Here is a 26,081-nt window from a genome sequence, read left to right on the forward strand (position 1 = left end):
CATATTGTTGCTGTGCTTGTTTTTATTGTTGCTGTTTGGAGCCTCTGTCTCCGGGGACTTGCAGGTCACATGATGAGGAGGGTAGTGGGAGTCTGTCATGTGACACAGAGCTCGATACCTCCGGAGACCACTGTTTAACCTCTCCCTGGATGGGAGGAAAAAAGAGCTCACATTCAGCATATGTTTATACTGCACTGGCACACTGCCTGTATTTAACTTGTATTTAAACGTGTATTAAGCACACAGGCTGATATAACAGAGCAAACGTGGTTGTTACATAACTTGCAGCACCACTAAGGAGGATGTTTGGGACGTTAGCCCTTGGAGTCAAAGTAAAGCAGTTACTCAGTGGGTTAAATGATATAACAAATATGATGAGATCCCTCTAGTTAATGACACCGAATCCAGTTTATAATAAAACATTCTCACCTGGCTTTGAGCTCCAGGACATCCATGTAGCTCTGAGCCATCTCCTCAGCCCTCTCATCAGACGCAGCTCTCAGCTCCTGCAGCATGGAGGCTTTACTGCTGATTAAAGGGCTGGTGGTTGACGGCGGCTTGGCAGGACAGCTGGATGTAAAAGATAAGACACAAAGATAAACTATACTTATTGTTAGATTTAGTGTTGTGATTTATTTTTGTATGTCTTTCTCAGTTTTTGAAAAAGTTCTAAAAAAAAAAAAAGAACTTTAAAAAAAAAGTTCATCCTATAGTATATGCAGTGAGAGAATTAAGACAGTGACACATTACGTGTTGTGTTGGCTCTGGACTCCAGATCGTTAGCTTTAAAATGAAACAGTGACTGTGAGATTAAAGTCGCAACTCTCATTATCAAAATAAGGGATGTCTGCACATACATCAGCTTACTTCTGTGTAGGAAGTGTAACTATTTTAATAAATGGTCCCCTGGTTTTAGTGGACCAAAATTTATGAGAAATCTTATGAGTCAAATCTTTTGCAGTCACTGACTGCCCTGTCCAATTTTTCCGCAGCCTTGTTAAATTTTTGCTCATTTTCAGGGTTTTTTACTCTTCACTTCATCAACGAATGAATTAGTCAAGAACATTCGCTTATACTCCTTGGTTGTGCTTGACTTGCTCATCTGCACATTGATAATGACATTATCCTTAATGGATTTTATTTGAAATCTAGTGTGACAGAGCCAAAGTGTAAAGTGTAAACCCTTTGTGTATATATAATACTTAAGAGTACTTTTGAATCCATGTAGAAAATTTCCTTAATCATGAATTTACAGTTTTGTATCCCACACACATTCAAACTAACTGATCCTAACAGAATATAAAAACCAAAAAGTCGCATACTGGTGGTTATTTAAGCAATTTTCTGTCCTTTACTGACACATATGAATTATGGGTGCGGTTGCAGTTGCACCTGTTGGGTTGAAAACTCTTTCCCTTGGACTTGGAGCCGGTATTTTCGCTTGTCTTCTGAGGTAAAGGACATGTTTTGGACTCAAGTGCTGTCAAACTGGAACAGAGGACGGTTATAACAAGTAAGACTTGTTTAGAGAAGACACTGTGAAAATAGGGATAGGTCATATGGGGTAAAAGTGTCACGTCTATTAAAACTAAGATGGGACATAAGCCTGAGATATTTACCTTTGATACAGAATAAACCCTGTTTCCCAAAAGCACTTTTTAGTTCCAATATCTATGGGCTAAGGTCACATTAGCCTTAAGGTGCTTTTGTGACATGGAACCTATGTTTGTTGCTCTATAAGGAGTTGCATTTAGTGAGACTGGTTCTAATGGAGTCTTTTGTTGGTTTTCTATTTAATAATGTAGCAATTAACAGGCAGAACATTTTCACGTGTGCTCGTGATCTTTTGACATGTTTGATGTGAATTTGTGCCCAAAAATATCCATCTGTGGATAAACTAATGAAGGCTAATCCTCCATTTGTTGTGCTGTTTGTTATAATGTTATGTGCTGTTATATATATTACATGCATTTGGCTGCATGTAAACAAATTGAATTCAACTGAAGTGCATATAAACATGTACCAAAAATACAGTCTTTTTTTTTATGTTTTGTTTTTTTTTGTTAAATTTTGCACATCAACTATTTAAGGTCAAGTTACAAATACTGATGCAGACCTTTCTGGCACAAACTCATAATTACTGAAAGCACCACTGCCTAAGAGAAAACAGTCACCTGGCACATGTAATCAGTCACTCAATGGTGGTAATCATGTGATCACAACTTTAACAGCCAAGTAAATATCAGGTAGTAGAAAGCACCAATGAAATGTCCTTGACAACACTTTACGACATGCCCTTTAGTACCTCATCCACAACACTATTCCACCGATGCTTTACAGCAAATTCCTAACATAGCCTTTCATATCTCTGACTTAAAAGCAGTGAATAGGCCAGAGAAGGAATGAAGATGAAAGGGACTAAAAATAGAAACGCAAATTGAAAGGTTGTCACCACAGAATGAGAAGAGTGCAGGTTGAGCCGACACTGCAGCTTTCTTTTCCCTGATCTTTTAACACAAACATGCCAGGGTCACACAATATCGTCCTGGCCATGATCGCGTGGACCTTTGTCCTCTTTACGATTAGCTGGTGATGATCTGGGAAATAAAGCCTTTGCTACTGTTCCAGTTATTACAAAAGCCTGAATTGAGGAAGAGGAAGAACAACAGTCAGGGGTAGAATTTAAGGATTTATGGCAGTAGGCTGGAACTGATACTAGGCCATAACCTTTGTTATGTGTTTGCCTGTTTCTACAGTATTGCTAGTCAGGTTCAGGCTGCTCTCACACAAGTCACAAGCTAAAGGGCCAGCAGAACTTACCTGTCTGTCACACTGCTGGTGTGGGGGCTTTTGGCGCTCTTTCTTGAATCTCTGGTGGACACGCAGCAGTGTGCAAAGACCTAGAGATAAAAAAAAATAAAAATCTAATTCCTTTTGTCTGTTCTCTTTCTCCTCTTCTCTTGTAGCAGTGCAGGTATTATTAATATTTAACCTTCTCTAGCTCTCTGGTTTGCACAACCTAAAGACATAATTTTTCATTTGATGTGGATTGCGTAGGTTTGCTGGGGCAGGAGTGACACTTCTACACTATCATTCAAGAAATCACAGTGTTGCGCTTATTCCAAACACTCCCTCCATACAGAGCATTTCTCTGTCGTTGAAAGGCAATTCCACACTCAATGTGTGTCATTCTCTTCTTTGGTTCCCTGACAACCTGATGTTTGTTCAGATCCTCACTTCTTTTACAAAAAGCCTTGCAACATTTCTTTTTCTGTTACATTTCAATAATGAGCATTACATGTTATGTAACTTAATAACTGAAGCGCCTTCCCACTTGAATTGTTCATTCCTTTTTAACTTCCATCTGAAGCCCAATGAGTGTTCTTGCCCAAATATAAATAAAGATTTTGGCTTCATTTAGGCCTGATAGAGTTCATGTTCTGTGTTGGGGTCTGGAGATAATTCAGGGGGCTAGCAACATGAGTAGAACAGCCATATGTAAGAGGTTATAGAAATAATAGTAATGGAAATAGTTAAAAAAAAATAGTAAAAGTAAAAAAAAAACAAAACAGTATAAGTATTACAGCCACACTCAAGTGTCCACCAAATAAAATAAAGTTGCAATATGAGCTCAACATGTCTTACTGTGACTGATGCGTTTCCATGTATAATCTCATAGCTCCCCCTAGTGCTCACATGTTGTTACTACACCATGAAAATGCTTGAGAAAAGTTGATCCCAATGTGTGCTCGCACTGAAGCAGCAGCAAGTAGTTTATACATAGATGTCACACCCTGTGATGACACAATAAATCTTCATGAGGCTTCCCGAGAGTATAAAGCATTCATTAAAATGTTAAATACCAGCCTAAATGATTCAACTTCTCTATGAGCTGTGACAAAATTAATCACAGTGTGGCAAATCAGGGAGATGAGGCGCTTATTAAAATGTATGGCATGATTTCTCACGAGGAATAGCTATAAAAACCTGCAGCCAAAACTGTAATAGCCAATAACTTTTGCAAATTGGCTGGCTTTAGACTGAATAAATAGAGTTCTTTTTTTAATTATCCCAAATGAATGCATCGGATTAACTATCTGCTAAAAAAACTACTGGGGGAGACATAGAAATGCAAAGATAAACCCCCTAATTATTCAAAGTTTTACAATTCCTTTTTTCATCAAAGAGTTTGAAAAACTACTTTTTTTTTTTCTCAAAGTAAAGAACTCTTCTTTCAACTTCATTTACCAGGAAAAACAATGTAGAGTGGGCAGAGCTGCACATCTCCAGTGGCCAATTTCTGGATTTGAGACATAACTCTGGGGATTAGCTGGAAGAGCAGTTAATTGCTTTAAAGCAATGACGCTGAATTAATCCTTTGATTTTTGGACTCCTTTTATGATTAGAGGGAGAATGCGGGAAGAAGGGAGGGAGGAGGGAGAGGGGAAAAAAATGTGAGAAAGAGAGAGGAGAGAAAAAAAAAAAGAAACAAAAACCTGACAATGACTCCGGCAGCGACGGCTAGCTGAACACTCTTTCATCAGGAGGTAATGATATGAAACCTGTAATCTGCAGGAGGCGGGTATGGCGAGGGGGGGATCAGATAACTAATTATACTCCATTCTGAAGCCTGAAGCAGTGCACTCTGGGAAGCAGTGCAGGGCATAGGAGGGCTGAGCCCTCGTGGAAAGGCTCTGATCACCCAGCTGAGTAGTGTATCGAACAAACCCAACTCTTATTTTGGTTTCCATTTCTGACTCAGCAGGTGGTGGGTAAGTGTGTGTGTGTGTGTGTGCAGGAATTCAGGTGCCATCATGTTTTTTTTTTTTTCTACAAGGCTGTCTCTCCTTCACTCTCTCTATTCGCAAGGATAAAGTGACTTTTAAAGGCTTTCTGATCATTAGTTCATGTCAAAGAGCTGTTTCTATGACAACAGAGCAGAATTTTCTATGAAACAATTTTGAGAGACTGTACCCTCAGAGTGAGTGTTTTCACAAAGAGAGGTTTTTCAGCTAATTCTTTTTTTTTTTCTTCTAGCTCCTGTTCAGATTTAAGTTGGGTTTAGGGTTGAATCCAGATTAATGCTAACTAGCAAAACTTGTGAGATCATATTCTGACATGTTAAGTATACCAGACACTTGGCGTTCTAGTTGTTTAACTCATGGAAACACAGTTGCTGAGTGACAGACAATAACAATGATTAATGATTTTGTGTTTTCTGCATTACAGTGTCACTCAGGATGCCCCAGTTCTTGTGCACAAGCACAGAAATAATTTACCCAAAATAAAAATGTTACTGTTCTACAACCCTTTTGATTACAGTCATAACTCTGGTCTCTTTTCAAAGGTACGTCATTGTTTTTCACAACAACTGCTGTAGCCAAAAAACATTTTTTTTGGCATAAACAGGGAATATATAGGGCCTGTACTTGTACCATTTGTGTGGAAAGCTCTTTGGAGCCATAGCCACAAGTCTGGTACAGTTCTGTATCAACAATTACAACATGACCTGCCTTGAGGGCAGCTCTATGGAAGGGTTAAGATCAGGATTAGAATTAGATTAGTGTACAACACACTGAGGTGAAGATGGAAAGAAGGTAAAATTCATGCAGACATTAATACTGTAAGATAAGGATTAAGATGTAGTACTGATGACAACAGTTTGGTATTATTGGGAGAGGAACACAGTCAATGGAAAGTCCATATGTGCTTGTGTGTGTCTTTCACTCATGTCTCAGCAAAGTGACAGTGCTGATGGGAAATAGACAGGGTCTATTCCATGGCCTTCAACACGTAGCTGTGTCAGTGCATGCAGACCCTGGCCCTGCATACCATTCAGACTAAAAGAGCCCTATTTGCATTTATTTAAGTATTAAAATGTGTCTCGTAGTCAGACTACATTAATATTTATCAGCAGCACTGCAAACTAACATTTTTTTTTTATGTTGCTCTTGTCTCAGAGAACAATTTTCACAATTACATTACTCTTTGAGCTGTCCGTGTCGGTTTTATGAGCAGCTGGGTCAGTAGGGAAAGTGCTGGGGGTCAAAATATTCACCTCTAATGTGGCCTTTCACTCCACCCATTAATGTTTAATGCCAGTATAGTGATTTATTTATTTCTCTTTATGTCTGCTTCCCAAATAATAATTTAGCCAAATTTTCGACAACTTACACTCTGAGGAAGGCTGGTCTGTTTCCTCTGCTGCTCCCGGATACTCCGTGTCCTCCTGAGGGCCTGGGACCAGAGAGGACATACTGCTGCTCGCAGTGGTGAAGGTGAGGGCTGAGAGAGAGGCCGCAGCCATGAAAGAATACTTCCTGTGGGTGTGGAGGTGAACAGAGGAGCTGGGAGGACTCCTTGGATGGAGGGAAATGAGGGAGGGAAAAACATTTTGGCTTGAGCTGTGGTCAATACTCATACATATGTGTGATTCAAATGTACATTCATAGTTTTTTTTATAGAAGTGACATATGTGTTTACTGATCAGGACACAGAGGCACCCAAACACAAACACATAGGAGTGACAAACTGTTTGTTGTGGTCCCAAGTGCAGCAGACTTCAGACTTTCATCCCATAGAGGTCAGTACAACAAAGCTTTTCAGCCATTACAGATTTACTAAGGAGGTGCTATTCAGTAGTTACTTCTTTGGTCGCACCCTGATCTTTATTCCAATCTTCAAATCAACCTTCAAAGGGAAATCGATCTTTTATCACTGTTATTATGTTAAACAATTCAATGCTAAGTTAGACATCATCCATTTGTGGTGTGAAATGTATTTTACTTAGTTTAGTCGCCTTCTACATTTCCCCAGGTTGCCTTTTGAAACTCAAGCCATGAGAATGGTTACAAACATATGTCATCTAAACACAGTATAGCTGGCTACACAGGCATGTGTCAGTAATTGCTACCACACCCCTTCATCAAAACAAGCCGCCTCTACTGGCTGTGTTGTGTTTTTGCTCATGGAGGACAGTGTTAACAGAGAATTTCATCAGCTATAATTGTCTCTTTTCTCCATGTGGAACTGCTCTTGGTGTCAGTTCTGAGGGACCGACCAAAACCTGGCATTCACCAGTGCCGGTTTAGATCTTTCAAAGTTCTGTTTTTGCATCAAGATCCATTTTCACCATGCTAGAAATATCTCAGTGTGATGTCTAGCCATCTGTGTTTGGACAGTTATTCATAAGAAAAAGAAAGGAAGAAACAACATAAAACCCAGAAATGTTTTTTTTTTTTGTTTAAATAAAAATCTATTTTACTTAAAGCCAAAAGCAAAGACTTAAAATTCCAATCAGCTCCTCATGGGGACATCTGATCCTCATAAGGGCAGAAATATGCAAACACACAGTCATGCACACACAGACATGCTGCCACGCAGCAGCTTGGCACACACCCATAGGTACACCCATCTCTCAAATGAGGACGGCATATGATCAACAGAAAGGAGCCAGACACGTCTCTCCCCCCACCGTCTCTCCCCTATGCCCTTCCCTCTCTCCCACCTGTCTGTCAGAAAAGACCCGAGACTTAAGTGTGTGTGATGCTCCCATCAGCCTAATTATCAGGGTGGAAGGAAGCACTGCACTTCAGCAGCAGTAGAAACAGCTCTCCAAATGTCCTTTACTGCCAGAGACTGCCATCCCCTAAGGAACATGAAGACGTGTGTGTATGTGTCTGTACATGTGTGTGTGTGTGTACAAAGATGCATTTTGCTTGTTGAGTCAGTCTGTGGGTGTAAGCATGCTTGTTTGACTGTTTATGTAAGTGTGCCTGCGCATCAAGATTCAGATTTAGAGTTTTATTAAGTGTAATGCTCAAGCATGCGTGAGTAAAAGTTTTTCTTTTTTTCTCTGTGTGCATGTAGGTGTCACAGCTCAGGATTTCTCTCTTTCTGCAGACGCTGGCATGTAGAGGTCTTTGAAAGATAAGTTCTGGGCAAACTCTGACCTCCTGCTGAGATCAGAGTTTGACCAGAACTCAAGAGACTCAGGAGGGGGGGGGGCAGGCAGGGATGATTAAAAAGTATGTGGAAACCTGAACATTACACCAAAATGTGATTGTTGAATATTTTATTCCATAACCATGGGCAGTAATCTGCTTCCAATTTTCCGGACAGGCGTTCCACACTAAAGAAAGAGTGAGGTCCACCACCGATGTTGGGTGATAAAGCCTGGCTCACAGACGGACTGATGTCAGGGCTCTGTACAGGCCAGTCAGGTAGGGGGCACTGGCACGCTGAAACAGGAAAGGACCTTCCCCAAACTGCATGCTGCTAATTTACTAAATTATTGTTATTGTCAACGAATCCCATGGGGAAAAAAAAGTCAAGCAAAAAAACATAATCTCTCAATACTTTCCTTTTCCGTCTGGGACTATTTTCAGCTGCAGATTAATACAAATTTGGTGCTCTGGTGAATATTTATAGGAGCAGGACGGTATATGTGGGACAGACTAAAATAAACTACAGTGCCTGTGTTAATGGCAATGACGAGACGCGACACACAGTACAACAGTCTGGCTCAGTGATGTGTTTTAATAGTTTGTAGAAAACCATGGAGTCAGGTAACAATACTTGCTGGATTTGGACTTACCACAGAACTTGTTGACAATAAGGGGATCAAAAAAAAAAGAATAGCACGAGACTTATCCTTTAATTGGAACTAAAGGTGTTAGCCCAAAATGTAGTTGTTTTGAAAAACAACAGTGTGCAAAAGTAAAAGCAAGAGTGTAAGTAAGAGTGAGGAATACCTTGGTTGAAACAAACTGCTCCCATTTGCTCTCAATGGCTCTCTCCGTTTTCAGTGTCTTCATCGTGATCCTGCCTCGGCCAGGGTCTCTGCGAATGGAAAATAATAGCCGCCGATGTGATACATTGATCACTCCGGTGACCTTCTGCGACTCAGCGCTCGTCGAAACCGGCCTTCGAGGCAGAGACAGCTCAAGAGTCGCTCCAGCCATTATCAAAATCATAATTCATCTTGTAAAACTGTACGGTTTTTCAGATTGATGCTCAACATCAGAGCCTGGTCGAGGGCCCAGCAGTGGCGTAACCTTGTGATAATGTTTCATTTCATCCTCTCCTTGTCTTACTGTACAGTAATACCTCAGCTGGATCATTTGGCCCATAAAGCTTAAGACTTTCTGGGAAATTGGATTTGAAGCTGAGTGAAGGCCCCAGAGGCTGTAACATGACGACGTTTGGGTCCAAAAAAAAAAAATCTTTTTGTAGCTCTTTTTCCTCCCTTTACTTCTGTTCTTTTTCATTTTCCTATCAATTATTCAAGGCTTACAGTGGTGTGCAATAATATTTCTGTACTCTACAAGGAGCCATTGTGACTGAATGTGGCACAGTCGCCTTTAAACTTTATGAATTCATCTATTCTCCCAGTCCAGGTCTCCTCTGACACCTGAAGAAGCTGCAGCTTTAAAACATTATACCTTCTGTCTGTCTTATTACCATTAAAAGCAATAGAAAAAGGAACATGACAGAATGAGTGGAATGATCATAAAAATCATCACAAGTCAATATCAAGGCAAGAAAATCTAAGAAATGTAAAGAGGGAACGTTGGAGACTGTCTTTGAGGAATGAAAGTGGGCTACAGGTGCAATGTAACAGCACTCCTGTGGGTCAAACATATGAGTATGACCACCACACAGCTGCTACTTCTGCTCTTTCTCTCCACTTCCTCACTCTCGACTCCCTGTGGTGGGTCAATATCATGGGAGCTGGAACCTGAGGGGAAGGGGGGCGAAGATGGAAGAATGCAATCTCCTCGCAAAGCCTTGGACCCCCTCCGGAGCTCTGGACTTTATATTTCATCTAGCACTGTCAGCTGGTGCCCGCAGCTCCTGATCACCACCACCCTTCATCACCGGCCCTCTACAGTACGGATACAACATCTCTTCAGGTGGCTCGCTTAAAACAGCAGAGTGGATTTGACTGAAGTTACTCATCGGTCACCGTGCAGCGGTCAGCGCCAAAAATGAGCCAGTGGCTGATGGATATGTGACGTACGCTGCTGTGTTTTAGCCTCTGGACTTAGACTCCAAGCGCTGGTATCACTCTTTAATGGTAAATGACAGTTCATGTATTATGTTTGGTGCTTTTTGAGTGTATGAAACAGTCAGTGTCAAAATCCTAACGCTCCGTGTGCTTTTGCCTCTCATTGCTAACTGCGAATGCACTCTTCAGTCTGTATGTTTTAAACAAGACTCGAGACAGATTAGGTGTATTCTTGCACAGAAATCTAAGGCAGCTTTAAAAGTCAACATCTTATCCATGTATTCGCTCTAACCGATCACCGGTAAGTTGTGTGTGTGTGGGTGATGATAACCTTTGACCTCAGAATAACTTACTTGGGGTCCCAGCAGGCGGTGAGGGGGCCGATTCTGCTGGAACAATCCAGGGTCAAGGCCTCCAGCAGCCAATTCAGAGAGCAGAGCTGGCGGTAGATGACCTCCCTGTTATAGCACACAAAGACATGAACTTCAACATGTATCTGACATTTGTCTGCCTGTGAAAGTCCATCATTGTGGCTTTAAAATGACAAGGAGGGTTTAAATACTAAGCATGAATGCTAATTTTACTTGTAAAGAACTACTGACTTGATTGATAGTGGAATAAACCCGTTGGTTCATACATAAAAAATCATGAAAAGGTGAGTCTTTGAAGATGTGTTAATTTCATTAATGATAAAGACAGTCAGGCCAAAGTCAGCATCACTGCAGCTGAAGTACTGAGTGATAGACAGAGCTCTGGGCTCTTGTTGGCTTATTACTCATGCTGGATTTTGAAAGGAGTTTCTTCTCCTGATGTGCACTGATTAGAATAATGTCAGACTTTGTACTTTCTGTACATCGCTGCTGTAGCCTCTGAACAGCTCACTCAGGTTACTATGGAGGCGTCACGACTCCTGTTGGTAGCTTTGAAGACACTGACAAAGGAGGAAAGTTAATTATAATATATGAAATTATAATCTAATAGAATTATTTTTCTATGCGAAACATATTTTTTTGTTTTCCAAGAGTTCTGGCTCACTGCTCAAATTAAAGACCATATTGACTTATGATTCTTCTTCCTCTAACTGTGGTTCTTATCAATTTGTTGTGTTGCTTTATTGTTGGATGTCTGATTTTGGTTTATATGTTTAACTGCGGTCAGTTTGTTCTATGGTGACTGTGTGTTTGTGTGTTAGGCCTCACTGTAAAAGATTCTCTTGGTTCTCGGGTGTTGATCTTGAATAAAACTTGCTGATTAAATAAAATTAAATAATAATAAATAATCCTTCTGAAGCTCTGCATCAGTGCCACCAACAAAAATCCCTGCAGAGTTATTGTGTTTTATGAAATGTCTCTGATTCTGAACAGTACTGCATCAGTCAGCTGTGTAGTGCCCGCACCAATGTCCACTGAAAAAGCAATTATGCCCAGCATCTTTCATTTCCAGTCGAGGCGTCTACTGAAGGTAAAATAAGTGGATGAAAACAATGACAAGAGGCCCAACTCTTCAATACAAGAGATGCTGCAGCAGGAACAAATGCAAAACATGCCATCTCTCTGAAAGCTTGGTTATACTGTCACCTGCAGTCAAGCGGTGCCGTCCGTCACCCCGACACTTTCACGCTTCGAGGCTTTATGACCACATCCATTCCCATGATCTCTCCTAACACATCAAACACAATATGAATTCCGCCTCCTTTTCTGCCTCGCTCCCCCCCTGTGCACAAATGTTGCTGCCCCGGGTCGCTCCAAGCTCTTTTCATTATCAGCGAGGCCATTTGTCTGCCAGGCGGATAGTCTGCTAGATTAGGATCTGTCAGATGTCAGGTAACAGCCTTCGTACAGGGTTGTTATTTTCCACAGGTCTTGCCAGAAAACAAGGCTGTGTTCTGGTAGTGGCAATAACGCAGTGTCAGAGGAAATGCACGTTGAGATGGAGTTGATGTATAATAAACACAGGCTGTGGAGTGAAAATTTGTCCCTGTGGAACAATGCACAGACAAATGTAACGTAGGGAGGACGATTCCGGCATCTGTGAGGATGAATCCCCACTCTCATATTCAGCATTTATTTTTTTAGTATATAACTTATTACTAAAATGTTAACAACACACTATAATACAGAATAATTTCAATGTCCAACAACAAACTCCTGGAAGCTCAACCTGAAACTAAAACTATGAATTACTTTCCAGTTTGTTGTTTGTTTGTTTAACAATATTGTACTATGCTGTTAAGCATTCAGACAGTTTACGCACCTGTAATGGGTGTTTCATGGGCAGCATCAAAGTTATCGACAAAAACTTTAAGCCCCTAATATCTGCTTACATTTACATTATATTGTGCTATAAGCCAAATTAAAGTTTTATATCCTACTTATAAATGCAAGCCTTGTTCCAGACACCCACTTTGCTGCTCGTATTTCTTTCATTGATTCAAACAGTGTAAAGTATAATGAAAATTTGTAATTAAGTGACAGAAATTCAGTTAAATGATCACACAGTATATAAATGCTAAATGGGGTAACAAGTGTTGCCCGTTTGGGCAAGAGAAGTGCAAACATATCTTGGCTTTTTTAGCAGGCTATAGAAAAGTTGTGTCTTGTGTCTATATACTTTATAATTTGTTCAAAAGCTAGTCCTGGTAGATTGTAGGTAGCATTGCCATCAAATAATACAAAACACTAGATCAAAGAAATGCATAACACTCACAGAGCAGAAAAACCCTAAATGGTGTTTTTGTGAGCCTCGGTTCGGAGTGTTTTTTTTATTGTCAGCCAACACCTGAGTTTCTAACAAGGCAGATTTGTCAGAGAAAACTTTTTCTGACATGATTTTCAGAAAGGTTAGCTCTGGTTCACGCAGCATCAAAGGAGCCCGGTGTATGAAAGAAACACAAAATGAAAGCATCAGGAGTATCTGTCACTGTCAGATGTTTTGCATTAAATATTCAACTTTGGATGTGCCTGTTTGTTTTTCTTTGTTTGATGTTTGCTGAAGTGTAGTAACACATCTGTTTGACATGAATCAAACAGATGAACACTGACTGAGAGAAAAGGGTGGAATAAGTGCAGTGACACCTTGAAATCAAATGCTTTTCATACAGCTCACCTTCTTCTTCACGGTGATACAGGATTTGGTGATTCTTTTAAAAAAAAAGACATAAGCATATACCTGTGCCCTCATGCAAACAAGGAGTGAATAATTTGATTGTGATAAAAGGAGCAAACATTGATAAACAATTGAAACAAGAGGCACCACCTTCTTAGCCCTGATGTCTAAACTTGTGTTTATTTCATTCTCTGATTCCATAAACACTTCATTTTGAAGGTTAAAGTCTTGAAATTTTCTCTCTGGCCACCTTTAAGACCCTCCTGAATGAAGTGTTTTGCAGAGGAAATACAGGACTAAAGCTCAGATTGGTGAAGTAGAAAACACATACAATGTGTATACGCACTGTAAGTTTGAAGATTATATACTGAGCTTGACAGGCTGAAGGTCAAAGCAAAGCTGCTGCATTTCTCGTGTCACTGAAAGTAATGACAACACTGGTGCTTTCTAGCTGCTCTGGTAGAGGATGTGGTTTTGCACAAATTCATCCGCTGACAAGGAAGATCATTTAGTGGAACAGTGTTTCCGTACAATTGATGAACAAAATATTAAAATGCATGAACTGACTTAAGCCACCTCAGCAAGAAAAATCACTGAGATATGTTGTGGTATGTGAATGCATCACCAAGGGCAAGCTCAGCCTCTTCAGGGTCTGTGTTACCCAGAGTGCAATGTAATTCCTCTTAAAACAGCATTTTGTTAACAATACAATCAACCGAAAACACAACCCAGCTCTTACACAGCCTCTCATGAATGCTCATTCACAGGCTGCCATCTTAAATAATGTTAAAGGAATGGGGTATACAATATATTCCTCCCTTACCTCGGTGCTTCACTCAGCAGAGGGGAGGTTAGACAGTGATGGATGGGGGTGAAAGGTCGTGCTGACTGGGTCTTCTTCCTGTATGGCCTTGCTTCATTCCCACCTGACCAACTGGTTCCTGCTGGCAGAGGCCACCTGAAGGATAAGGATGGTGTTACTGTTGGAATTAGCACTGATTTGTAGGCACGATGGGAACATTAACTAAGTATGACTATATCCAAACCATATTAGGTTACATGTAGGTTTGACTAGGGTTCAAAATTTTTTGATCATTGATGTTAATTCTCTTTATTTGTATAAAGCTTCAAATGTTTGTGCCTATTTTTAACCATCTAATCTACAGCATTGTCATTTATAAATTATAGACTATTGCAAATAAATGTTAGAGGAATTTATGTAATACATTAAACTGTAGAAGAAACGTGTAAAAAAAATACTAACTTACAACTATAAGAGTCTATATTATATTTACAACATATAACACTCTCTATCCTTAGAAGAACCGTTCCATACAGGGTGAACAAAGATAGTAGTCGCACAATGTTTGAATTCCCAGACACAAGTTTATAGACATACTATGCTTGACATGGATCTATGACTACAACTGTTTTCTGAATATTTTCAGGGCATTTAATGCCTTTATTGGATAGCTGGTAGAGAAATGACAGGATGAGATGGGGAAAGACACAAAACAGCAAAACGCTGCAGTTCATAGCCAACACTGTAACCTTTTAACTGTCACGTTGCTCAGTGTTGGCAGGAATTTAAGCAAAAAAAAAAAAAAATGTAAGTAAAGTACTTAAAGTATAATATTAGGGAATAGTTCTTGCAAAGACCCTAGTTCCTGTGGGAATCTAACTGTACACCATAACAAGAGTATACAGTATACATCAAACACTACACGCATCATGCAACCAAGATGATAATCTAAGCCAGAGGGAGACACTGCAAGGTGAAATGAAACTGAGCTGATCTGAGTTGTTGCCTCACCCTTCTGAATCGCTGTCTGAGTCAGAGGAGAAACTTGGAGGTCGTGGCTCTGTCCTTAGCTGCTCCTCCCGCCTCACCCGCCGCCTCTCCTGCTCCTCCCGTTCCTTTTACTGCAGGAGGTGGAAGTAGCTCTGGCCCCGCTTAATTGCTGACGCCAAATGCCTGAAAAGCAAGGATATACGAGTGAGAGCCATAATTACAGGGCGTCACCCAGTGCTTTAATAATGATATATGTTCACTTTCCAACAACCCAAATGATTGAAATGAAAAAAAAAAAACCCAAACAAAAATAAAATGCACATAAACCACAAATGTCATGCCAACACATTAATCTCCTGCTTTTGTCAGACACATAAAAATACCATCAAAGCCAATGAGTTATGGTCAAAAGTACTCGCATGTCATTAGAATAATCCCTCGCAACCACGCACACGCCCACAAGCACACTGTAAATCATCCAAATCAGAGCACACTAAAGCAGCAGGCGGGCACAAATGACACCTAACTAGAGCATTATGGGAGAAACGTGTTACGTCTGGCCAGATTAATGACTTAATTATGGCGGTTTAGTTTCCAACCGTAACCTTTCCTCACATACTGTTTGCTTGTTTTTCTCATAGTGTACGCGTAATTACCTTTGCATTAATGCTGCTCCAGAAAATTAAAAGACGCATGCACAGAGGCAAGTGTTGAGGTGACATTGCCAAGAGACCTGCTGAGGTAACACACCTCTGTGTTTCTTAATCATTTCATATGAGTGGCTTTACTTCTTGTGAGTGGAGAAGGCAGAGAAAAGCAGGCCAAAGTGCTGGCTGCTGTGAAGCGCAAAGTGAGGAGTCAAAGTGGCGTGCACTGCACCTGCTGTATCACCTCTTATTTTTTTTTTTTTTGGAACAGACTGGGATTCAAAAGAGAATATTAAAAGGGCTGTATGTGCTTTAAAATGAAATGAAGGTTGTGGTTCAGCTTATACACAACCTGGCGGTGGAGGAAGCTCAGCATTCAACAGGATTTCCAATATGCCTGTGGCTCTAAGATAAGCAGACATCAAATCACAAAGACAATATCCAGGGAATAATGTAGGGTTGGGAAATAATTCAATATTAATGTACCTTTAGCACTTTGAGTGAAACAGTTTCGAGATGAGATGAAAATTGTGTTATCTTTTCCAACATCCTGATGTGTAAATGAATGTAATTAAGATCCCACTGATCAACAGTTGGTGGCAGTAATGAGTAAAGGAACATAGTAAAACCACCCAGAAAAGAATTTTCAGTCCAATAAAAATTGGCAGGAGGTACCAGTAAAATCCCTCATGCCATTCACCTGTGAGGGGAGCTAACAGAAAGTCAACTGGCTCGGCCAAAGAAGGACGCCAGTGCACGTGTGGAGCATGTGCTCAGTGAGCAGTTTACTTTAGAATCAATGGGGTATTATCTTGGAAGACGTTATACAGTTTTCTCATTAAAATCATGATATAAATTCTGCAGGTCCTAACATTTAAACATCAGCCTTGCAAATGCTTTATGTGGAGGAAATGCATTCATTATGTTTATTAGACCTAATCTGGCAACCCCAGTTGTCCAGAGCAACTTGTGAGCGTAACAAGAAGAAGCTTCAATTTCCTGATTATAAACACTGCAAGACACCAACAAGAACCGTGAGGGTCAGAGCTACTGTGACCTTACAATATTTTCATGACCTTTCCTTTCCAGGCAAACTAGAATTTCTGCCAGGGTGAAACCAGACAAGCAAAGACACAAACGCCTGCATATGTTCCAACCTTCTGCTGTTCCAGCTCTTATTTGTTATCTAGCGAGCAGCTGGCTGGTAATATTTCGCCCACAAGTGGAGCCAAGCACTTCAGCCTAGGAGGGGGGGCACCGAGCACTTGTGTTCCAGCATGCTAATTTGGCTCCATTCGGCGATACACCGAGTGCACACAGTTTAGCTCGGAGGCATGTCTGTTCCATTTGCATACCACCACACCCCTGATATTACTTATTAATCTTCAGATGTGACATCTAAGTCCAAAATGCAGCAGTCTTAATTAAAGTGTGGTTCTATCAGCATCGCTAATGACTCGTAGCTTCAAATGTGCCAAAAGTTTTTCCTTGGAGTAGCTGCTGGCTGCCACTAGTGTGGGAGGTGGCTCAGTGACCTTGCCTCAGACGTGACTAATTTTGTTAGCTCTTTGTGCTAAAGTGACTCACTTCACTGTAGTTCAGCTAATGCTTTTTTTAAAATTGGTTAATATCTTCAAACTGGCAGGCAAGTGGGTGTCTTTCTGCTTGTGTTTGATGCACCACATGTCACAAGTGTTTGTGACAACAGCACTAGTTGTGCCTGAGTTTAGCATGAAAGCCAAACAACAATATGCTGAAGGGAAACTTTGTGGGGTGGCGGGGGGGGGGGGGGGGGGGGGGTGGGTTTGGAAGTGGGAGACAGAAGAAAGCTGCCAAGTCAGACAGGCTGCAGTATTTGGTGTGACAAGAAAATAAAAGGCATTGAGAAGAAGAAATGTATCATCAATACAAACACATAACAAGTTATTCTTCTTTGTGAGAGCGAATCATGACCACAAATTGGAGGCTGTCTTGAAAAAGCTCATTAACGATGGCAATGCTTGGAAGGGGGATTTGATGAGTGGTTAAAAATTGATTGCAATGTAAAAAATGTAGACATTTGTGCACAGGGGAAGGGTGGTGTTGGTGGAGGGGGACAGATTTTAACAGATCAGATCATGGGAGCCCTTGGGTGGCAGCTTGTTGCCAGGCAACAAAAAGAGATAGGGTTCGTGGTAGGTGAGTAATCTCTTCAGCGATCAGACCGACTAAGATACTGTGACTCTACTTTGAATCTACCCATTGCTTCCACTCTCACATGATCATAAATTTCTGTGTGGATTTTAAGGCATCAGCATGGTGAATTTTGCAGGGTATGATACGCAAGCCACTGCAATGTGACGTGATCGACTTAAAAAACATTTCAGAATCAAATCGTAATTATAAATCTAGAGTAAGAATGTAACTTGGGAAACATTATCTGTCAGCTACAAGGTGATGAGAAACGGTGCTCGCAGTAGTGCTGACAAGACAGCGTGGGATGTTTCATGTCAACATCGCCAGAGACAAATGGCAGACCGCAACAACACAAGCTGGTGCAGTCATAAATGACGGAGTATCACAGGCAACGGTTAGAGCCAAAACACTCTCATTAAGCTTTGCAGTATCTACTGAGACAAAGCAGGAAGAAAACAGCAGCACATTCCAAACTGGACTCTCAATATAGCTGCACGCCAGATAATTTCATGGAGCATCACAGTTTGCCTCCAATATTGTGTGCCAGAAGCGAGTTACTGCATGCTCAGAGTGCAAATGGATTGGTAAAACCCATAAAATCAGAGGGATGCAAAGAAAGTTAAACAAAAAATCTGTTACGTAGCTGCACAAGATGTAAATAATATGATGGCTGTGGAGCAGGAACTAATCAAATTCAGCGGAATGTCTTTAAATTTGTGTCCTAATTTCAACCTCATCTTTAAATGGAAGAAAAAGAGCCAATTACTACAGCTGTGTCTGGGTTTTTGGGATTTTCTTAAATTATGTGACAAATCCCTGTCCTACAGAGGAGGATTAGGGTCATTTGAAATACATTGTTTGACATTATGTAATATTATTATCCCATTTTTATGCTTTTATCTTTTTTATGCATTCTGACTGTAATCAAAGAATTAAAATAATTTATTTTCACAATTTATTTTCTTTCTTAGGACAACATACATTTTATTGCTCTTATGTATCTTGGTCACTTAGAAACAACGACTGTGTTCAAATATTCTGATTTCCATCATGGTTTTATAAGTATTATTACCACAGAGTTAAATATAACTTACAAACTGATGGTTGCATATTAATTTAACCCAGTGGTTCTCAAACTTTTTAATCAATTTCTCTCAGTCATTAACAATGATAGGATACTAACTAAAAAAGGATCCAAGCTGAATCTGCATCAGCAAACCCTGCTTGTGTATTTTCCCTTCATAAATCATGTTCACTCAACTTAGTTTCACTCCTCTGCAGTGGCTCTATGCCCTATAACTTTTTGCTCTGGCCAAAGAAGCAGTGAGATGTATGAGCTTTTAACATGTGAACTGACAGAGAATGCGCTGCCATTTGGTCTAAAAGCCATCGCAGCCCCAGATAATTACTCCTGTATTCAATTGCAGGGATAAACAGCCACAATTCATCTGGGGGTTAGTTTCTCCTGTGAAAATGGCAACCTTTCCCCATAACACCTGTATGAATAATTCAGCACTCTGGGCTCTATCAGAGGCTGTCAGAAATGTCAGACGGTTGGAAGTACCCTTGGCTGCCCCCAGAGGATGTTGTCTCTACACCCTGTGTTGGGGTTAGGGGGTTGCACGCACGCTCACGCACGCACGCATGCACACACACACACACACTCAATGCACATACATACACACACTCTGGACCAAATGCCACAGCTTTTCAGTGCCAGGACTCCACTGCCTGCAGAACTCAGAAGCACTGAAAGCTGAGCATACCTGCAGTGAGCAAACTGCTGCAGTTTCCTTTTTTTCGTATATGTTATTGTTAAATGTGGCTTTTTCCATAAATAGGTGCTCCTGCAGTCCCCATCGGGAAAAAGCAGCGAGACACCACATATTTATATCAACAATGTTTCCTGAAAAAAGAAAACAGGGATTCGTTTTTTTCCATATTTGCGAACCACCCACAGATGTAACTCTCACCTGGCGTGGTCCAGATGCTTCCTCAAGGAAATGATATCTTCTCTTTTTCCTGCCTGCTTACGACAAACTGGCAAACTGAAAAGAAAGTGCATAACAACAAAGAAATAAAAACAAAAGGACAAGCAGCTATCATCCCTTTGTCTTCTGTGTTGCTCTGGAGCTCAGAGCACCTCTTCACCCATGAAAGACTCTGCCACATCCCCATGTGACCTCTGCAGAGACAAATCGGGCAGCAGGCCAAGAGTAAAAATTGTCTCTAATATGACAGTGCTTACGGAAATGACAGATAACCAGGCAATTAATCTCTACGTAATTAACTGCTATGAGTAAAAAAAAAACCTTATGCAAGATAAACTGATGTTTTCTACAGTGTAAATTAGATAACAGGGTGTGAGAAGAGTATAAATGTGGGCTCAGTGATTAACAGTCACACCTTGCTTCCTCCTGTGGAATCTGGAAGATTGCTGTAAATGGACTGGTCGCCTATCATCGGTGGGTCATCTGTAGTCGCCTATGAATAGACCATCAGAGAGAAAACAAAGAGGCATTAGCTGGATATTCTAGAGCATTTTTAATATTCAGATTTTTTCATTTTATTTACCTGAAACAGTGTAATGTTTGCCAAACACATCAGTCCTCACCCTCAAAGCCTTTCTCACTAATATAAAAACACTAATATGAAAACATTCAATTTACAAACAGGCTAAATCAGAATGACGCATTGATAGCAGCAGCAGACCTAATATCTAAGTCCATCTGTTTTTTTTAAGAACAGAAATTCCTCAGGGAAGTGTTCCTTAATTTACAATAAAACCTTAAACTATATAGTTGAGTAGTTCTACTGGGGTATCTAAAGTATTGGCAAGTTAAATAAAATGGTTCTCTCTTGGCAGCATTTACTGCACCATCAACAAGAACACTGTGTCGTCTACACAGGGGAGTCTTTCCTCCCTCACAATAGCAACTGGCACAACTTTTAATCGAGCTGCGGCTCAAACTTTGACCATGGATCAATGACTAAAAAGTGAGCCAAAGATCATCTGTTGTTCCCAATCAGTCTTGTGTCTACTTAATTTTACTCAAACCTCAACAGATTCATTTTAAGCTCCAGAAACCAAAGGATCATTGCAGAGTAATAGCCTTCACAGTTCAGATTAACGGTTCAAGTGTTTCTGGCCATGCATAATTAATCCCTTAAACTTCACTGACCCTGTGGTAGAGCAGGTATGCTGTGGAGCCAAACTTACAACTCAGATCTGCATACATTTATATCAAATTCTAATGAGGCTCCTAAAGTTTCCAAAAGTACTAAATATGTGCTGAATTGCAGGGGAATGTGTATAAAATGATTCAAAACGCATTTAGAATATTTCCATTTAGCTGAGAGGTATAGTCATAAAAAACACGGAGTGTAAGGTTTGAATATTTCTGTCAGTATAAACATGATTCATGTTGTAGATGGAACAAAGTGATACAGACCTTAAAGTTGGGATAAAAGTAAAAAAAAACGTATGTTAAAGGGTTTTAACCCATCACGTCAGCAGAAAATTGAGTTCCAGAGAGTTAACACTGAATTGTTGGTGGTTAAATGCTAAACAAATGCTACTCCCCTAAATGTCACAGCTTTTTAGACACATGGCAAAGCTACAGATGAACTGGACAAGGACCAAGCGGAGTTCAACTCTTCCTCTGCAACTTCCAAAGGACAAGAGAAGGTGTCAGAGAGCACGGAAATGCCACAGCCATCATATTTCACTGTGAGGTTTCTCTGAGCAGTCCTGCCTCCGCTCGGCCTGTGCTCCACCCCACCGTCTCTCTTCATCTTCCTCCACACCCTCCTTCCTCCTCATCATCTCCTTGTCCCCACACGCTTCTGCTGATGGATGAGCTCATTTGCTGCAAATCTCTTTCGAGTCAAACCGGGACACTGTTGTTTCCTTTATGCCACTTCAGTGGACACAGAGAACAGAGGCCTCGCCATATGAATAAATACTGTATGTGCCCATATGAGCACGCCTGTTCCATTCTTACATGTAATGGGAAACCTGATTACTTTAGAGACAGTCTCTTAGATTGTGTATTTCCAGCAAGACCCAGGAGTAAAACACAAACAGCAGACAGTGTTGTTAGTATTGCATTTGTCTTAACAGCACCACAGAGGGTTGAATCAAAAGCGTTGTAAATGCTTAACATAGTGCACGAAACAGCAGAAGATGAGATTGCCTTGTTTTCCCTCCTTGGTGATTTACACTGTATTCGGGGCCATTCATGTTCACTGTAGTCATAGAGACAATGGATTGGCAACAGGCATGGGTAAACCAATTCAGCGAATAAATTTCTTCAAGCAGTAGCATCGTTTTATGTTAGATCGAAGTTCAAGCGTCGCTCTGTATTATTCGTGACTCATTGCTGGCTGCAATAACTTATAAAACGGCTCTCCAAAAATATATTTCCATAGATAAACCAGTCCATTCTGATATGTCAGTTCTGATACGGACTACGTCTCTCTATTCGCCGGCCAGCCGGCCTGCCTCAGCGGCTGAGCCAGCCTCACAATAACTATGATGAATGCAGTGTCCACAGGAACAAACCAGCCATTTGACACTTCATCCCCCTTGATGCATTAGCTGCTAATATCCCATGGATACATGGCGGGCTGTTTGAAGCCTTGTGATTTGCTATGACTGGCCTCTGCAGAGTCCTCCCCTGAGCACAGGTGAGTGCAATCATCTTACAAATGGCAATGTCTTACTTCAAATGCATTTGTTAGGGGGAGCAGAATTTGGGGGATCAGACACAGCATCTGTGTAACTGATTAGGAAAACTGACTCTGCAGAGCCCACCGGGCCTTCAAAACTATCTCTGAGATCCTCTCCAACTCGAATCACACGGAGGCCTATTAAAGTAAACTGGGTCATGGGGGTGTGTTACCCGTCCACTGAGTGCGAGTCCGAAATATGTTTTCATCTGGACAAGAAAATTTGATTTGCAACACACTTGATGTGCTTGAGAGCAGAGAAAGATCAGTGTCCATTAAAAGTACTTGAAGTGACTGGTCTTGGAAGGGACTACTTCGTGTAGCCCGGGGGGAGGGGCTGGGGTGACTGATGAATGAGAGCTAGAAACCATGCCATGAAATGAGAGGGATCACACACACATACACAGAAAGATATGAAAATGTCACTTGAGAAGGGCATTAGCAGTTCAAGGGAGGAAAAGCAGGAGGGACCATGAAGACTTTCAGATCTTTAGCAGCTGCCAGATGGGATAGGATGAATCAGAAATCAGAGAGGAAAAAAAGATAGTGGGGAGAAAAAGTGAGTTTGGGTTTCTTTTTGCTTTTTTATTTTGGGTGAAATGAATAAACCACCAGTGATCTTTGAAGTTAATCCTAATTCAAGACATCAAAATGATTTGGTGATGATGTGCTTTCAGGGGGTGGAGAAACTCACCTGAGAGAGTATCTTCTGAAGTCTCTCATTCTCCTTTATTCTCACATACACAAACAGAGTGCACTCAATTTGACTGAAGTCAGTAACTGAAATACCTTTGCCACATGGTGTTGTCCCACATTCAGGATCACTGAGTTGGTGTCCAGATGTGAGGGGTGTGTGGACGCTTCACTTGATCTCCGGGGAGTTTGTCGTTTGCAGTGGCGGCTCCTGACAAATCTCTCAGGGGGGGCCAATTGTTGCGATGATGGCTAAGATGACCCGATCAATGGGTAAAATAACCAAAGTCACTTTCTCATTTCTACCTCTGAAAGTGAAAAAAGACATGCATTACAATTAATTACAATTAATCACAATAATCCCATTGTCCATCTGACCACATTTTATTTTTGGTAGCAGTTGTTGGCTTAACCTACTATTTGGCAATACACTTAAGAGACTGATGCCATATTGAAAATCAAATCAAATTATACTAAAATGAAATCATTACAAAGCATATTCAGTATATACAGTGATATTAAGCTGACAATGTGCAATCAATACAACTATTTACAATTCAACATTTAGAGAGTACAAAAAACAAGGCCGTTTTTAAGTGCTCCTCAAACACCTCATCTAGTGACGCCACCATAGACTGTATAAGACATGGACGTAGCACCCGTGACGTCACCCATTGGTTTCGGGGGTCGTTTTTTTGACCAAACCATTTGAGCTGCGCCATCTTGGATTTTAGTGGGAGTGTACTTCCCCTATTTGGCGGAAAGGCGGTTACTCTATGGGTCAGCCGGGGTCAGCCGGCCGAGAACCCGGCCACTTAGCTCGGAACAACCGAGCTAGCCTAAGGCTAATCATCTAAGCTAACAAGCTAAGCGGCAGCTACACGCAGCTACATCCACCACATGACTGTCCCCGAGTCCGACCCGACTAACTCGACCGCGACACAGAGTATACAACAGAGATCATAATGTTGCTGCTGTGTTTTAAACATGACTGTTTCAGATAGAGAGGTTTTAGGTGGAGCTGCAGGGTTTGGTGGAGTTGTGGGGGGAAATTTATTTCTAGCCTATTATTTAACTGTGAAACAAAAAATATGATTTCATATTAATAAAATATTAAAACGTTATGTGTATAACATATATTAAAACATTATTATTAATAATAACCACCCTATTAATGATAATAATAATAATATTTAAATGTTTAATATTTAATATTCACCGGCTTTCACCGCTGCCTCCGCCCACTATCCACGTACAGTTACAGCAGCACACAAACAACAGCAGCCGCTTACTGACAGAGCTGCTATGTCCATGCAATGTCAGACTTTTTAAACAGAAAAATAAGACGAAATAAAATTGTTGCCTAGTACTCCCACAATAAACGGACTCTGAGAGCACGGAACACACCGCAACAGCGTTCCCAACATCAGCTGCTCCGGTCCTCTATCTGTATCAGCAGCGACCATAAATCGGCAATGAGGTCATAAGATAGCTGCAAAATATGCTAATACATGCTAATTAGTCCAAACATCCAGGTAAAATAGTGAGAAATTTACTTACCGAAAAAACTGCAACACAGACTCCTTCGACGGTCGGTTAGTACAGTCTACACTACAACAAGCCATACTGTCACAAAAACCTTGGCAAACAAACACGGACACTGCAGCCCCCGTCAACCGCTGGAGGTAGCCGGAGGCCTCTGGATGTAGCCGCCTAGCCCAGCCGATGCTTTAGCAAAGAGCTAACTACCAGTGCCTGTCTATGGGGCTGTCACTCAACATAACCACGTCCTACTTTATGTAAGAATTTTAAGCCTAAATAACACTGAAACGGTTGTGGTACAAAAAAAATCACCCCCCTCACAGTGTTCACGGAGGTGGAAACTATCAATGGAGATCAAAAACAAAAGATGTACCAGGTTGTAAATATGTTTTTTTAGGCTGTAAATTTGGCTATTTTAACATGGGCGTCAATGGAGAATTGCTCACTTCTGGAGCCAGCCCCCAGTGGCAGCCTAGGAACTGCAGCTTTTTGAACGCGGAAGTGATCCTCACTGCTGGAACCTACAACTGCCCCCTTGGACGCCACTAAGTCGACCAGTCCACGAAAAATCCCTGGGTTGCTAGACCCCTCGAATCCATCCTTGCCTTACAAGGCTAACTCATGCCACGGAATCGGACACAGTCACTATGGCGGCCTACAATATGTTGGTTGTTGCTCACCTCATCGTTGTGACGACACACAGCTATGGTGTAGCTCTCATCCAACTGGGTGGCGATGTTAACTCTTCCAAAAGACGAAAGTTTCAGGCAGCTGTCCATATGCTTCACGTTTTCTCACCTTCTCCGAGAGATGGTGCATGTCGGTGTCTGTGTTTCCATCCCGGTGAATCAGAAGGCAGGGCTAGCAAAACAGCACGTTAGCTACTTCGCATCCAGCTAGCCACCTTTTCCGCTCATACCAGCTCCGTGAAAATCCGCGGCTGTAGGTTTTCCCCGCCTTTGTAGTCACCTGCTTGATATTTAAATTTGGTCTGAGTGATCCTAATTCTTTGATAGGCAATTTATCTTGGTTACTCCGACGACAAAATGGTAATTCCCGCAATGACACGATGGCGTTGCTCGTTGAAGTTGCAATGCTAGCCATGTTGATCTTGAACGTGAACGCTGAGCGCATGCGCGCGTGACTTCATCAGTGCGTATGACGAAAGCACGTTGGGGCAAGCCCGCCCCCCCCTCGAGCCCATAGAAATGCATTGCAGGGTCTACATTAAAAAAAAAAGTTAACATGTAAGTCTATGAGAGCGCCTGGGGCTATAAGCTTGTCAGCTGAAGTTGCACAGGAGCAGCTGACATGTCCCCTGCGTGAATAAACGGTGTTAACGACTTAAAAGTGCAAACACATTTTTCCCAGTGACCCCGTCTCCCAT

The 26,081-nt window shown here is 41.2% G+C and overlaps 1 long non-coding RNA gene across 1 annotated transcript; it reads right to left on the minus strand.

The window, feature by feature from the left end:
- Window positions 1–2,820: 2,820 nt before the first annotated feature.
- LOC121184801 lies at window positions 2,821–25,797 on the minus strand. The gene is made up of 10 exons (XR_005894317.1): window positions 25,375–25,797; window positions 23,249–23,460; window positions 20,135–20,212; window positions 19,702–19,776; window positions 14,928–15,089; window positions 13,938–14,072; window positions 10,363–10,467; window positions 8,754–8,841; window positions 6,175–6,359; window positions 2,821–2,900 (listed from the first exon to the last, which is right to left on the minus strand). It is a non-coding gene; the product is annotated as an uncharacterized LOC121184801 (long non-coding RNA).
- Window positions 25,798–26,081: the final 284 nt, after the last annotated feature.

The sequence above is a fragment of the Toxotes jaculatrix genome, chromosome 7 (assembly GCF_017976425.1).
Source record: "Toxotes jaculatrix isolate fToxJac2 chromosome 7, fToxJac2.pri, whole genome shotgun sequence".
Lineage (NCBI taxonomy): Eukaryota > Metazoa > Chordata > Actinopteri > Toxotidae > Toxotes > Toxotes jaculatrix.